Source organism: Lissotriton helveticus, chromosome 2_1, assembly GCF_964261635.1.
Source record: "Lissotriton helveticus chromosome 2_1, aLisHel1.1, whole genome shotgun sequence".
Lineage (NCBI taxonomy): Eukaryota > Metazoa > Chordata > Amphibia > Caudata > Salamandridae > Lissotriton > Lissotriton helveticus.
Genome location: NC_136059.1, coordinates 943,129,629 through 943,145,091, shown reverse-complemented (window position 1 = coordinate 943,145,091; position 15,463 = coordinate 943,129,629). Strand labels below are relative to the sequence as shown.

The 15,463-nt window shown below is 47.5% G+C and overlaps 1 protein-coding gene across 1 annotated transcript in view; it reads left to right on the top strand.

The window, feature by feature from the left end:
- The window catches only part of ERCC6L2 (ERCC excision repair 6 like 2), a 1,215,137-nt gene that overhangs the window by 388,546 nt on the left and 811,128 nt on the right, over nucleotides 1-15,463 (top strand). The window lies entirely within an intron of this gene.

The window sequence follows — 15,463 nt, the reverse complement described above, 5'->3', positions numbered from 1 at the left end:
CACTCACTCCATCCCTCTCACTCACTCCATCCCTCTCACTCACTCCGTCTCACTCCCACTCACTCACTCCCACTCACTCCCACTCACTCACTCTCACTCCCTCTCACTCACTCACTCCCACTCCCTCTCACTCCCTCCCTCTCACTCCCTCTCACTCCCTCCCTCCCTCTCACTCACTCCCTCTCTCCCACTCACTCCCTCCCTCTCACTCACTCACTCCCTCCCTCCCTCTCACTCACTCACTCCCTCTCACTCTCTCTCACTCCCTCTCCGTCCCCCTCCCTTTCCCTCCCACTCCCTCTGTCACCCTCTGTCATCTCACCCTGCCTGTGTGCCAGCCGGGAAACACACACACTCACAGCCGCACCCGAGCACTTCACAAGTCTTCAAACGACCATTTGCATGTTAATGAGGCCTTTGTATTTCCCCTCTTCTTAGGCCCCTGCAGCTTTACTCTGGCCATTGCTAGGATCGCCCGGCTGGCAGCCCCCACAGAGCAGCAGAGTCTCTCACGCTGCTGCAGACACTTAAAAAAAAACGTAAAACACAGGTATGATGTCTCGGGGGTCCGCGGGCCGCCAGGGAAGGCTTGCCGGGCCGCCCCCGGCCCACGGGCCGTACTATGAGTACCCCTGCCCTAGAGCATGATCTCCATCTTACCATCGTTCAGCTGGAGGTAATATTCCGTCATCCAAGAAGAGATTGTTTTCATACCATCTGAAAAGCGGGAATTGATGTTCGTCAAATTATAGAAGTTGAGTATCATCTGCATATGAGATAGGAGTAAATCCAAACTTTCTGATTACTTTCGCAAGAGGTGCCACATAAATATTGAACAATGTGGGGCTAAGACAAGAGCCCTGTGGCACTCCCTTGATAAGCTCCATGGTTCGGGAGCAGAAAGGTCCGAGATTGATGGTCTGTGAGTGTTAAAATAAGAAGCTAGAGAACCATGATAGAACTCGCCCACAGATTCCAATTTCCTCAAGTCTCTGATGCAGTATACAATGGAATACTGTGTCGAAGGCTGCCGATAAATCCAGCAGCACCAAGAGGACCGCCTGGTTATTGTCAAGAGAATATCTTATGTTGTTTGTAACTGTTATCAGTGCGGACTCCTTACTATACATTGGTCTGAAACCAGACTGTGAAGGATCCAGGCATCCAATAGACTGTGTGTATTCAGTAAGTTGATTATTAATGTGCTTTTCCTAGAAGTTTGCTCATCCTGGGCAGAAGGGAAATAGGGCGATAATTAAATAGATCCAATGCTGGGACGTTCGCCTTTTTGCGAATAGGAATTATCTGTGCAGCTTTCCACTGTAGTAGAAGTTGGCCTTCCCTCATTGATATATTAAGTACCGAGCAAATAGAGGGTGCAAGTTGTTTGTATAAAAGAGCATACTCCCTAGCTGGAATTAAATCCAGAAGTGAGCCTGATTTGGCTGCTTTCAGCATTGCCTCTGCTGTGTCAACCTTGAGAGGGGTGAAACTGTCCAGGAAGTTGATGTTGTCCCGAGTGAGTATAGTGGGACTTATTGTTGCTTTCTGATGATCACTGAGTCCAGAAAATGTATCATCGATCAAAGTAATTTGCGATCTCGTTGCAAAGTACTTGAGACGGGTGGGGGGGAGTTGTTAATACAGGCACTTGGGTTAGTGAAAGATTTAAGAACTTTATACAGTTCTTTAGGGGAATTCACTGCCTGGTTAAGTTGTGAGGCAATGTGGGCTTTTCAAGCATTTTTTTATTCTTTTGGTAGAGCGCTAAGGAAGTCTTAAAGGTCTCTTTATCATTCAGATTGAGTGACGCCAGTGTCTCTCCAATTTTTTGCTATGGGCCTTCTCCTTACGCAGTTCAAGAGAGTTCCAAACTGCATGTTGTCTCTGTGTGAGATTGAATTGTCGTTTCAAAGGGGCAATACTGTCAATAGCCAATTTTAACACATTATGATAGGATTCTAAACAAACATTAATGGTCCTTGGTTCCTGATTCGTAGGAGCCGTAAATTCTATCATGAAAGCATCCAGAGTAATTTTGCGCCATTGTCTCTTGAGACTGGAGGAGGCACTGGTGAGGGGAATGGACACCTTAGTTCCCAAAAATGTGAAAGTCAATCAAGGAATGATAAAAAAAAATACTAAAGTGTGGGGGCCTCAGTATGAATATGAGGCGATTTGGTCAAAATTAGATCCAACATGTCCTGCCAAATGTGTAGGACCCTCATTAATCTTTTTCAGACCTAGAGTGGCCAGGTCAGAGAGGAGCTGAACAGCTTCTGTGTTAGAGGTAACTTCTCTATGTATATTAAAATCTCCTAATAAAAGAAAATGTTTAGAGGAGATGGTATGGGTAGCAAGTAGTTCCATCAATTTAAGGGAAAATTCAGGTAGGGGTCCAGGAGGGCGATACACAAGGGCACCTTTACAGCAGTCTTGGGGAGAGAGATCAATTCTGAACATACAAATCTCTATATTCTCATCTGAACTATGTTCAATAATAGACACGTTCACGGAATCCATATGAATAATGGCAATGCCTCCGTCCACTCGGTCCTCCCTATCGATCCTTTGAATGTGCATATCCCATATTTCTACAGTGTGCTTGGGCAAAGATCTACATTTGCCCAAGAGCATTTCCAGACCAAAGCAGACTTAACAGGAGAGGTGTTAGAGGGGGAAAAAGATGTATCAAGGGTGTAATTCCTAACCGCCTGGTTAGGGATAGGCTGTACTGCTGCCGTCTGCTTCCACTCGAAGCTCTGATAGTGACAGAATCTACAGGAAAATGAGGCCTCCATATTAAAAGAGGCCCCAGACATGCCACAAGAGTTATTTGAGTAGTAAACCCTGCCAGAGGGTCTGATACCTATAAGTTCTAGTTCCAATACCACTACTGCCCCAAGATCTCTAGAAGATCAGGACCGACCGGGCCCAATTCGCCCTAGAGGGTTGGGATTGGGCACAGAGAGTATGGTATTCATAACTCCTAGGCGCCTCCGATCAGACTACCCCTCCTGGAGGACCTGCTGTCACAGCAACAGCCTTCGCAATCTCCACCTTCATGCTTGGAGAGGGTTGATGTCCTCTTTACAGCCAGGCACTCCTTAACAAAAAATATATCTGCCTGTTTGTTGAGATAAATTTGGGGCTTGGTGCAGTACTCTGCAGACAGATTCATTGCACTCAGGATTATCTGACGTTTTGTTATTTATTTTATCCCGAGCTTGGCAAGGCTTTGCTCTAGGCACAGTTAAATGGTACCTGTTAGCTATTGTACGGTTGCAGGATCACCCCTCATTGTTTAAGTCTCAAGTTTTTTGTAAGGTTTACGACATTTCTTCCCTCCCTCTCCCTTAGTCATGACCCAGAGGAACCTTAACTTGGTCCTTGCATTTCTGATGTATACTCTTTTTGAACTTCTTTACAGCTACTCCTTGGGGCTTCTCACCCTTAAGACTGTGTTCCGCATCACCATAACATCCGCCCAAAGTTTGAGTGAGCTTCAAGCTGTCCGTGTCAGCCTGTCGTATACCACCTACTTCCAAGACAAGCTGTTTTTGTGCACATGGGCATCCTTCCTTCCTAAATTTGTGATGCTGAGCCACTTTGGTCAGAACATCATCTTGCTGTTTCACTCATCTCAGGAGGAAAGTCCATTGCTTGGATCTCAAGAGAGCACTGAGATTTCACGTAGATTGTACCAAAGAACAGTAGATGGATGATCAGCTCTTTGTAGAGTTCTCTGGAGTGATAAAAAGCAAGGCAGTGCAGAAGAGAACCATGCTCGATTGGTTCATGCTCTGTATTAAGATCTACTACTCATTGGCTAAAAAGCAGCCTATGGAAGGACTGCATTCCCATTCTACCAGGGCCAACGCTGTTACCACTGTATTGCCATCTAGAGTCTCTATCCCGGACATTTGCGAAGTGTGTACATGGGTGTCTCTCCATACGTTCTCGAAGCACTAATGTCTGGACAGTCAGGTTTGCCGAGAAGGGCTTTTAGCCTGCTCTGTCCTGCAGGACTTTTTGGTTTGAGTCCATCCACTGACGCACCTCCAAATGGGTACCCCTTTGGTATATCTTCAAAATGTGAGGAATCCTTTGGTAACGTACTTTCTGGTCAATACTGTCTAGCTGCAGATTTCCTATTGGGCCTCCGATCCTCCCCAATTTGTGATTGGACGCTATCCATTTATAAGATCCCAAGTCTAGGAATCTGCACACTGGTCACACCAATTTGCTTTTGGGGCCCTGAATTGGGGGCGCAGAATCTCTTGAAAGCAACTTATGTCAGTACACGAAAGTGGCACCTACATAGACACTGCACGTCATTTCAGAGTGGAATGGTGTCACTGCAGAGTCACATGGTGCTACCTACTGAAACGTTTCCAGATCCAGACCTGACAAATTGGGATTATTTAAAACGTGAGGAATCTGTGGCTAGATATAGTAGAGTTTCTACCAGAAAGTGTGTTACTGAAGATAAGTAAATTGTTTGTTAGATGGCAAGTCAAAATTCACATTCCTGTTAAATGACATAATGTAACATCAAAATATTTTTTACGTAATCTCTGATCAGTTGTCCATCACTTAAGTTCCTAGAAGATAATCAGGAGGACATCTGGAAGCTAAGTGTGAAGAGCACTGAAAGCTCCCTCTGCAAGTACTTTGGGCCAGATCTACAAAGCCATTTGGCAGTTGCAAAGCCTAAGATTCAATAAACCACAGCATTTTTTAGCCTCTAAATGGGTTTTACAAATACACTAAACTGGTTACAGTATTGTAAAATGGGTTTAGAAATGAATTATAAATCTCAATTTGGTTTAGGGTGTTCCGTCCTATTTCCTATTTGGAATGCTATGTGTCAGTAATTTGGGACTGCAGTTTCAGTTGCAAACCAGTGACAGATTATGACTCCTCGAAGGCAGTGGTAACCCATTCTCAAAGGGGAATGGTTCTCCATGGGACTCCTTCCTGTTTTGTGAATAAAAAAAGTGTGCATAGGATTGATTGGAGCTAAGCTTCAATAAACGTTTGGCCTCTATGTGAAGCCTAGTAAGAGTGAGCAGATCAAAAGAGAAAGAATTTGTATTTGAAGTGATCTAGCGTCCCTATCAATCAAGTGATAATTGGGGTGGGTATCTTTTTTAGAAGGACCCTCACCCACACTAGTTGCAAGGTTCGTCCTCGGGTCCTCACCCATGATACCAAGTGTATCTGGATGGGTTCAACACATCTCATCAGAACAGCTCTTTGTTAGTTTTTTTCTGAAGGATCTAAATTAAAATAGTCTCCTGGAATCTCAAGTTTTTAGAGAATGTATTTAGATTTTACGGAAACCCTAGGAAAGGATAAAAACATGATCTGATGTTCTTGGAGCTTACAGTGTACTCCTACATAAAGATTCATACATGTTTCCTTCACTATAAATCCCCCAAAAATGGCTGACTTGCTTGCTTCTGGATTACAATTAAAGATCCCTATTTGTGGTGCTTTCCCGACCAAACACTCTTTGTGCTGGAATTATCTTCAGCAGTGAAACATATTCATGCTAAAATCTTATCGCATGCCTTACGGATGTAAATGACACATTTCCTCATTAGAAAAATCTGCAAAAACAAATAGAAAGAGAGACTTGATTGCAACTGGAAAGTGTTTTACTTTTTTTATCCATGTTTTTGTGACATTCACTGCACTTCTAAAATGAAGGTGAGAACTATACACAAATATACATGCAGACAGAGACACAAACTGATATTCGTAATGTGACACAGCGGGGTGACACGCAGTGCCCTCATGCTGAAGTGAGAATCATGAAGTAAACAAAGATGGTGGAATCGTTGTGCTCAATCACTTGCAGTTTTATTTAAACACACAACTGTACTTTTTTTGGCTGAAACTTTTAATGCCTCATACGGTCTTAGGGGTGGGCGGACCATTAAGTCACAATCTGCAAAACAAGGAAAAGAAGTCCAATGTAAATAAAACCTTTTTCAGGGTTTCTCTATGCAGTGTGTTTTACAAGTTTGAGATTGATTAGCTGAAAAATCCATAGAAAACATGCATTTGCAATGCAATACAATAGGTCTTGCAGTTATGCAAGTTTAAGCAATTGGCATTGTAAATAACAATGCCATTTATTTAGGTTTTTAAGAAGAAAACAAAAATAAAAGGTATTGTTATTTGAAGTGTCAATAGCTCAAACTCGCGTAAATGTGAGACATATTGCATTGCAAATGCTTGTTTCTTTCTCGAGGTGGAGGGGGGAATTTTGTAGAAAACGTAATCCATATTTGTTTGTAATGCTCAAATTTCACTAAGGTGGCTTATAAGGAAAACCTCTGATTGAGAACTTTTTTAAGCCAAGTGGCATGAAGCTTCGGGTCCCAATCTTTGAACAAAGCGTGCCCATCCCTTGCTTCGAAAGAAAACTACACACAGTTGTGACATGGTTATCCTTCTCCGAGCACTCAGATTTATTAAAACTGTGCATTTTGGTCATTAGTGAAGCAGTGTCCCTGGGTATATACGACACAGTAGTTGGCAATGGGCCCGTCGTAACAATGTTGCTGTGAAAGCGTTATTTCTGCGCTTGTCTGCACAATGCCCCCTTCTTCACCACAACCCTGAAGAGGCTCCGCCCTCACAACCTCAGTCTTGGAGTGCTCCACTGTGGCGGGAAGCCAGCAAAAATGAAATGCATAACAATTGAACAAGGTCAGTAACCGTGCATCAGTGTAGATGTTAGGTGAAGACAGACTCATTTTCCTCTGTTCTTTGAACGTCCTATGCACACGCAGAATGCGCTGCACTGAAACAGTGCGCACTGTGTGAAAGGTGGTATGGCAATTAAGAACAATATCTGACGGGCACTGCAGCCAGACCCCACAACCCCGTGCTTATTTTCATTACTCACAATTTCAACATCCACTCGCCCTGCAGCAGCAGGGTCCATTTGGAGGCGGATAGGTCACTGCTCTTCTGCTCTGTGACTGCAGCGGAGGAGCCTAGAGCCAGGGCTGCCTTCAGCCCCAGCGCCAGGGTGATGGCGAGAGACCTGTGTGGCATTGCATTGAGATGGGCTGAGCCCGGGATCACCAGGAGTCCCTCAACCACCGCCCCTGGGACCCCGCTGCTGCAGCCCACCATGTTGAGAGAGGTACAGTGGGCACGGAAGACGTGCAGTGCCAGGAAGTGGATCTGCTGCGCCACTGCTGCTTTTCTTAAGGTGGACCACAAGAGATTGTAAGCGCCAAGCAGTAGCTGTCAGTCACGGGAAGCACTTCCTGCTCTAGGGCCGAAGCTTCGGGCGTTTGCAAACCTCTGGATGCCGTAGTGAAAGTTACTCAGTAACTGTTGCAACACGCAACCAGCGCTCTGGAAAATACTGGCACGTGCCACGCAGGTAAGCATTCTCTATTAGTCTGTAATGGCACAGTTTATGCCCTCCACTATGTAGGACTGCCAATGACTGAGGTTTGAGGAAAAGCTTAGGTGCGATATCGCAGCGATAATACACCCGCATTGAGGAGTTGGTTTCTTTTCCACAGAGAACTGTAATAAGCTGTGCCGTGAGAGTGAAAGCGTGCCATGCGCGTGTTCTGCTCAAACGCCGTGAGTGCGGATGAGATGTGCGTACGCATGCACAACTCCAATCCTCTGCACGTGTGCACATGTCCTGTCCCCCCCTTCGCCCACCAAACCGACGACAATAGGTCTCGCCAAGGGGAGCAGCGCATGCGTTGTGTCACTAGGCGTGACCTAAAAAACAGGACTGGGACCTCTCCCCTTACCTGACTTACTTTAAGAGTACACACCCACTGAGGACCTAGCTGTGTCCTCTAAACCATGCATCTTGCCGGTAGCCAGTGTAGGGTTGTTTTTTTAAAAGTTTGTCGGCTCCAGTGATGCAATGTCAAAAAGGGGAAGGGGGGACCGGGAGCCTATTCAGGTGCAGTGTCCGTGCTCCAACAAGTTACGTATATCAAAAAAGGGCACTGTTCCAAGAGTCAGGTGTAAGTTATCACCTACTCATCAAATAAAAAGAGAAAGGGTGGGAAGGAGAGATGTAAAAAAAAGAAAGAGAAAGAGGCATATGTTCATCCCCGGTCACCAGGAACTAGTCCGAAGGGGAGGGTCAGGTCTTGCCTCTTTTGCTAGCCCTCACACTTCCCGAAGGGAGTCATGTTTCATCACTGGGCTCATGCTCCTCGCCGGGCCGGCTCTGCAATGCCCGACGAGACACCTAATGAAAGGGTCACCTTTACGGAGATCTTTTAAGAGAAAAGCTGACAGGTGAATGCTGGTATGCGAGCTAGAACCTGGGATCGAGGGAGTGAGGTACGTGCTGTGAAAATGAGGAAAAAATTATTAAATACTTAAGGGTATCCACTTGGAGACTTTAATCGCGTGGTACCTATGGTAGGATAAAAAAACAGTCAGGTTAGTGGGTTACTGTAGGGCTCAATGTGCCCAAGTAACTGTTACAAGGTCGACATTTTCACACCTGTCCACTGTAGGATCAATGGATTTCCTTCAGGACCTGGCGTAAGGTGTGATGGTGCACATGTGTGAAAAGGTTCCCAGCAAAAAGGTAACCCAATGAAAGTGTAAGTACTCTCTTAAGAACCATGTGGCTACAATTAGTGCTCAAATGGTTGGGTCTTGACTCATAGAAATTCCTACCAAAGAGAGAAGACCCTAAAAGACAGGGGAATACTATCCCTTGGCTATCCGCATCTGATGTCCCGCACCCTAGTACATCAGCGGTTGCCTGTCATCAGCATGCATGCCGACGTCTTCACATGGTTCGTGAGAGGCCGTCAGTCTGTGGTGCCATCATAGGATGGTCCATGTCATTGTGTGTAGAAAGTGGATTAAAAAAGCATGGTCTCCATGTATACATTGGATTAGAGCATGCTGGCTAACGCTGATCTTAATGTGATTGAGTGGAGCACGAATTAGTCTTTTGTGATCCTCTGCAAGAGCTGGACAAGCTTGTAGTATATGCGGTATTATGTCTTTCTCATAGCTGCAGAGCCTGCACTTGCTGTTGGCAGTTGGTTCTATGCAAGGGGGATTTAAATTACTAGAATGGGATTGTCTAACCAAAAATTCTTTATTATAAATTATACACTTTAATTTTTACAAAATGCTTTACATTTTTATTTGTTGCTTTTATGAAGTAATTTCTGCACATGCAAAAAGACAAATAACGTCACTCGCGAACTACTGAGAAGTCTAGATCTAAAATACCTAACAAAACGAACAAAAAACATTTTTTCAAAGTGATCTATATTCAAGTGTACAGTACATGGGTAAAAGAATAAAATGATAAAACCTAAAGTTTAAGATGATAGTTCTGGGAGGAGCTTCGCGCGCAACCGGGATGGTCGCGTGAGGCACAGGGCTCCCGGACCTTCGCCACCTCCGTCACCTATCCTGACTATTATCCTGGTCATGACGACGAATCATTGAAGATGAAGCTCAACTGATATTATAGTTGCTTTCAAAAATTGATTTGGTCCAAGGGAACCGATTTTATGACAATTTGAACTTTCCTGGCCTGCTCCACGGTTCTGCCCCAGGCTCGAGTTGAAGATCCACCCGGGCGGTAATCGAACAACAGCGGCTTCCCTGTTCCTACTTTCGCCCCTGGACTTGGCTTTCGGTTTCGCTTTCGGCCCGGACCCTCCAGTACAGCGGACGACCCCGTCGCCCACAGATTGCCTCCCTTCGCGGTCCCACTTCGGGGCCGTGACTGTATACCACTGCTCGGTGTGTGACGTGGAACACACTGTACTTCGGCTGTGCATCTGTTGGGGCATTGACGTAGCCATTTTTACCAGATCTCGGGGTCCCCTTGGGGGCGCACCTTCCAAAATGGCCAGCAAGCCCGAGGTTGAAAAGCGAAAGACCAAGACTGTTCACCGTGGGGGCTTCATACAATCTAATGTTATGGATCGATATACCCATCCTAAGGGATCCCCAGGTGGAACGGGCAAGCCTTTGGCGGACAAGGGAGATGACCCTGCGGCGGACAAAGACCCGACTCTGCACGATATTATGAGCGCCATTGCGAGTATGCAGACTTCAATCGGTGTGCAGTATGAGGCTCTGGCGCACAAACTGGACACAGTGGCGATCGATGTCAAATTGATCAGGGCGGATTTAGCTAAAACAAACGAAAGAGTTAAATCCCTAGACTTGAAGACTTCTAGCCTCACGACGGATGTCTCCGATCTACAAATGGAGGTCCGCGATCTACGGTCCTCTAATGACTCCTTTTCCCGTCGTTTGGAGGATTTTGAAAGCCGTTCCAGGCGGAACAACGTCCGTATTGTGGGTGTCCCTGAGAATTCAGACAACTTAAATGTCGACCTCATCGTGGAGGACCTCATCATCAATCATCTCGCACCCAAGGGCCTGAGTAAATTCTTTGCGGTGGAGCGGGCTCACAGAGTGCCGGGTGGCAAACCTAAGCTGGGTGCCACTCCGCGGCCCATAATCGCCAGAATATTTCATTTCCGTGATCGGGACGCTATCCTGCAGGCATCGCGCCTGGGGGGCCCCACGAAGTTTGAGAATACGACGGTGAGTTTTTACCCTGACTTCACTCAGCTGGTGCAGAAGCAAAGGATGGGGTTCCAGGGGGTAAAGAGACGACTGAGAGACAGGGACATGAAGTACGCAATGCTATTTCCAGCTCGGCTGCATGATCACCCTGAGGCTGCAAGTAACTGGCTCGACACACTCCCCAGGCAGCAGGAACACTCTGAACATTCCGGTGGAGCTGGGGGTGGACTGATGGACCAGGAATAGTTATGTGACTTGGTTCGCTGGACTCCATATGGATCTTTTGACACGGTTTGCGGATCCTTTAACTTTCTTCAACTGAGGTGGTTCTCCAGGGGTGGCGGAGGGAGTGAGTCTCTTCCTCCTCTGGGGTTTCTTATCGTAGATTAGTTATTTGCTAGGGCGACAGGCACACTGCAAGTTGGGGGGGCCTTCGAGTCTACCGCAGGGGTGCAGGGTGGGGGGGTTTGCTTCTAGGGTAAGTTGGGGGGAGGAGGGGGGGAAGTTGTTATTGTTTGATTCACTTCAAGGCACTGTATTGATGGACTCTTGGATTCGGCTGCTGCGACCAATGTGGGGTGGATGCTGCGACTTTGTTCGGGATGGGGGGTAGAGGGCTCAAAATGCTGTGTTGGTATGTTAACGGGTTGGGGGACAAGATAAAATGTGGTGTGGTGTTACAACTCTTGAGACATCTTTCCCCGGATGTCGTCCTGTTGCAAGAAACACATCTGATAGGCAACACATGCCGGGCCATGAATCGAAGGGGTTACCGCCTCCTGGCACACTCCGGCTTCACCACTGGCTCCAGGGGGGTGGGTATCCTGGTCAGGATCTCCCTACCCCTTGAGGTCGATACTGTTATTCTCGACGACAGGGGGCGATATGCCGCCATTACTGGGCGATGGGAGGGGAAGGTCATCACTTTGCTCTCCGTTTATGTCCCACCTGGCCTTCAGACCATGACCTTTGCTGACTTGGGGAGGGTGATACTGGGGCTCCCAGAGTGCGTCCTTGTGGTGGGCGGTGACTTTAACTCTGTGGTCTCCGGCACTGTCGATCGCTACCCACCTAGGGATCTTGGGAGGTCCCAGTCTTGGCTGGGTGGCTTCCTCGATACTCTGGGACTGATAGATTGCTGGAGGCTACTGCACCCTGGACAGTTACAATACACCTTTCACTCTGGTGCACACGGCAGTCTCTCTAGGCTTGACTATATCCTGATGCCCGCAACACAGGCTTCACTTATCAAGGAGGTTAGGCACCTGGCTAGGGGTATTTCAGATCACTCCCCCGTATGGCTCGCAATGGAAGCGGGACCGGGAACTGAGGGTCGGGTTGCCCCGATCAACCCTTGGTACCTCCGTGACCCTAAGATCCGCACAGAATTGATTAAATCCCTCGACCATTATTTTGTGGATAATGTGGGGTCTGTGTCCTCGTCTGTCTCGCTCTGGGAGGCCTACAAGACGGTGATCCGTGGCCACGCCTTATCGTTAATCAATAACGCCAAGAAACGTAAGTGCGAGGCAGTGGTCCGGCTTGAAACTGAGATTTCAGATATAGAAAGACAGCTGGAATCTGATGTCACCCAGGACGGGTTGCACCTTCTCAGCCTCAAACAAACTGACTATAGAGCGATGGTCACTGATGCCGCCAAGGTGATGAGTAGAGAGCAGCAAGGCCGTTTGTATGATGTGGGTGATAAGGCTGGAAAGTTGATTGCTTGGGTGGACAAGAAGGAGAGGGCTAGTCGTGTGGTTCCTTCGATTGAGAGAGCGGATGGAGTGAGAGTGACTGACCCGGTTGAGATCGTGGAGTGTTTTTCTGAGTATTTCCAAACTGTGTAGTCCCCAGTGTCTGACAGACCGGAACAGGATTCGCATCTGCTTCTAAGAGACATTGCTTTGCCCTGTTTGTCGGATCTGGATAGGGACCGGATGGACGCGACACTCTCTGTTGAGGAGGTTGCGTCCGCGGTCCGCTCCGTGAGATCGGGTAAGGCCACGGGTCCAAATGGACTTCCCATCGAACTTTATAAATTGCGCCCGATAATATAGCACCGCATCTTCGCTTAATGTTCTTAGAGTCGTTAGCTGCGGGTACCCTCCCGTTCGATCAAAAACTTGCGTCTATTGTCGTGATTCATAAGGAAGGGAAGCCGCGGGATCGTTGTGCGTCGTACAGGCCCATCTCGCTCTTAAACGCCGAACCTATGATCCTCGCAAAAGTGCTCGCGAACCGTTTAATCACTGTTGTCTGCGACCTGATCCATCCGGATCAGTCCGGATTTATTCCGCACTGGAACACGGCACTGAACCTTCGTCGTTTACATGGCCTCCTTGCGAGAGCATCCACGTTGTGTGAATCGGCCATTTTGGCTTCTTTGATCGCCACAATGGCGTTTGATACGCTGGAATGGCCATACCTCTGGGCTGCCCTCGCCAAGTTTGGTTTTGGGCCTGTTTTCATCAGTTGGGTGAAACTATTATATCAAGACCCATTGGCTCAGGTGGTTGTTAATGGTCGTGTTTCTGGCTCATTTTCTCTCAGAAGGGGTACTCGTCAGGGGTGCCCGTTGTCTCCCCTTCTTTTTGCCCTTGCTTTGGAACCCTTGGCGGCTTGGCTGCGGTGGGAACCATCAATGAAGGGTATACGCTGGACCCCCGATTTTGAGGACCGAGTGTCACTTTACGCTGACGACATCCTGTTATACCTCACGTCACCTCGGAAGTCGCTAATAGTGCTTTTCGATGCATTGACTTCCTTCGGTAAAAATTCTGGCCTTGTAATCAATTGGTCCAAGTCCTGCGTGTACGTTCTCTCGGGAGACTCTCCTCTCTTGCCGCGTGGGTGCCCAATACAGGTAGTACGCGCGGGTTTCAAATACTTGGGGGTATTTATCACCTTAGATCCTGTGGTTCGTTATGAACGTAACTTGTTGCCCCCGCTTCAGCGCTTGCGGTCCTATGTCGAGGCTTGGCGTAGACTTCCGTTATCCCCGCTCGGGCGAGCGGCTCTCTTCAAGATGATGTCACTGCCCCGATTTTTATACGCCCTACAGAATACTTGCGATACCATCCCGGCCAGCTACTTCCGGGAGATTGAAAACTTGCGGAGACAACTGATATGGGGTGGGCGGTCCGGTATAGCCCTAGCCAAATTAAAGCTCCGTTGGTATGATGGTGGAATCGCTCTCCCGGATATTAAGCGCTACTACTGGGCCTCCCAGCTGGGGGCGATTAATCACGGCACGTACGATCCCTCGTCGAACCCCGCGTTCGCAATGGACAGATGGTTGCTGCCTGGTGGTGACTACAACAGGGCGCTTTACACGAAATCCGCAGGGAGGATGCTCACTGGCCCTACCAGGATAGCGGTGCAAGTATGGCATCGTGCGAATGATGCCATGGGATGGAAGGATCGCCTCACCCGTGCTGTTCCCCTTTATGCCTCTGAGAGGCTGGGCTCCCTATGGAAGACAAAAGGCTTTGATAAGTTGGACGTGATTGGTATATGCAGGGTGAATGATGTCTGGACTAAGGATAGGGTCAAAACCTTCGAGGAATTGAGACTAGAGTATGACCTGAGTGACAAGGAGTTTTTTCGATACGCTCAGATTCGACACGCGCTGGTGGCGGTTTTCCCTCCGGGTACTACTGTTCCAGAGGCGTCACCGCTTGAGGATCGGGTGCTGGATGGGCATGTTCCTGACAGCAAGATTTCGCTTATCTATAAAAAATTGATCAACGACAGGACCGATCTTATGCAACGACTAAGGGAAGCCTGGACTGGCGATGGTCTGGATTTAGATGACGAAGACTGGCAGTCGGCCATATCTTCGCCGAAAGAGGTTGCGATTCCTGCCGTCTCCGATTTGTGCAGCTTAAGATTCTCCACAGGATCTATGTTACCGGTCCCCGCTTGGTCAGCATGGGTTATGCTTTGGATGGGATGTGCAGGCATGATTGTGGCCTTCCGGGCACCTTCCTTCACATACTCTGGGAGTGCCCGGTGGTTGTTCGTTTCTGGAATCGAGTGCATGCAGTAATGGAAGAGGTCACGGGTGTTGCGTTGTTGCCTGAAGCTAGACGATGCTTGTTGAATGTTTGGGAGCCGAATGATTATGATTCGGCACAGACTCAGTGGGTCACCCTTGGCAACATGATTGCTAAGAGGGATATTGCCCAGTTATGGGGCTCTCAGAGGCCACCCACAGTTCTGGCATGGAAGGAGAATATGGACTGGTGCATGTTCAGGGAGAAGACGGTGTATGTGGCACGTGGCAGGCCTCGCAAGTGGGGTAAGGTTTGGGGTCAATGGAACTCCTATCGTGGAGACATATGTACACCTCCCTTCGCAAACTTGGTGGCAGAGCCTCCCTCCCCGTGACCCGACATTCCCGCTAATCTGTTGCTTGGTCTGACTCCGGTCTTGCTACATCCCTCAATCCTCCCATCTCGCACTGTCAATGATTGTATTATGATATTATGCTTTCCTCCCCGCAGGACGCTTTGCCGTTCAATTGATTGTACTGCCTTGATTATTTAATTTCTTTTTTTTTTGTTCTTGTTGTTAAAAGTTTTAATAAAAAGAAATATTAAAAAAAATAAGATGATAGTTCTATGGAATGGAATACATCTTAATTGGATGCTGTAATGCAGTGAGTCCTGAAGAGTTCAAGAGTTCTTGGTGACTTAGTATTAATCACCAACCTAAAGATTCAGCTATTCACCTGTTTTAATAGCAGCAACCACTAGATTCTATGTGTGGCGATGGAAAATTCAAGAAGTAAATAGATAAAAGGAGCCATGCTTTATCCGACATTGCATCAGACCTCCCCATGCAGCTTGTAAAGCAATGATAAGATACTTAAGATGTG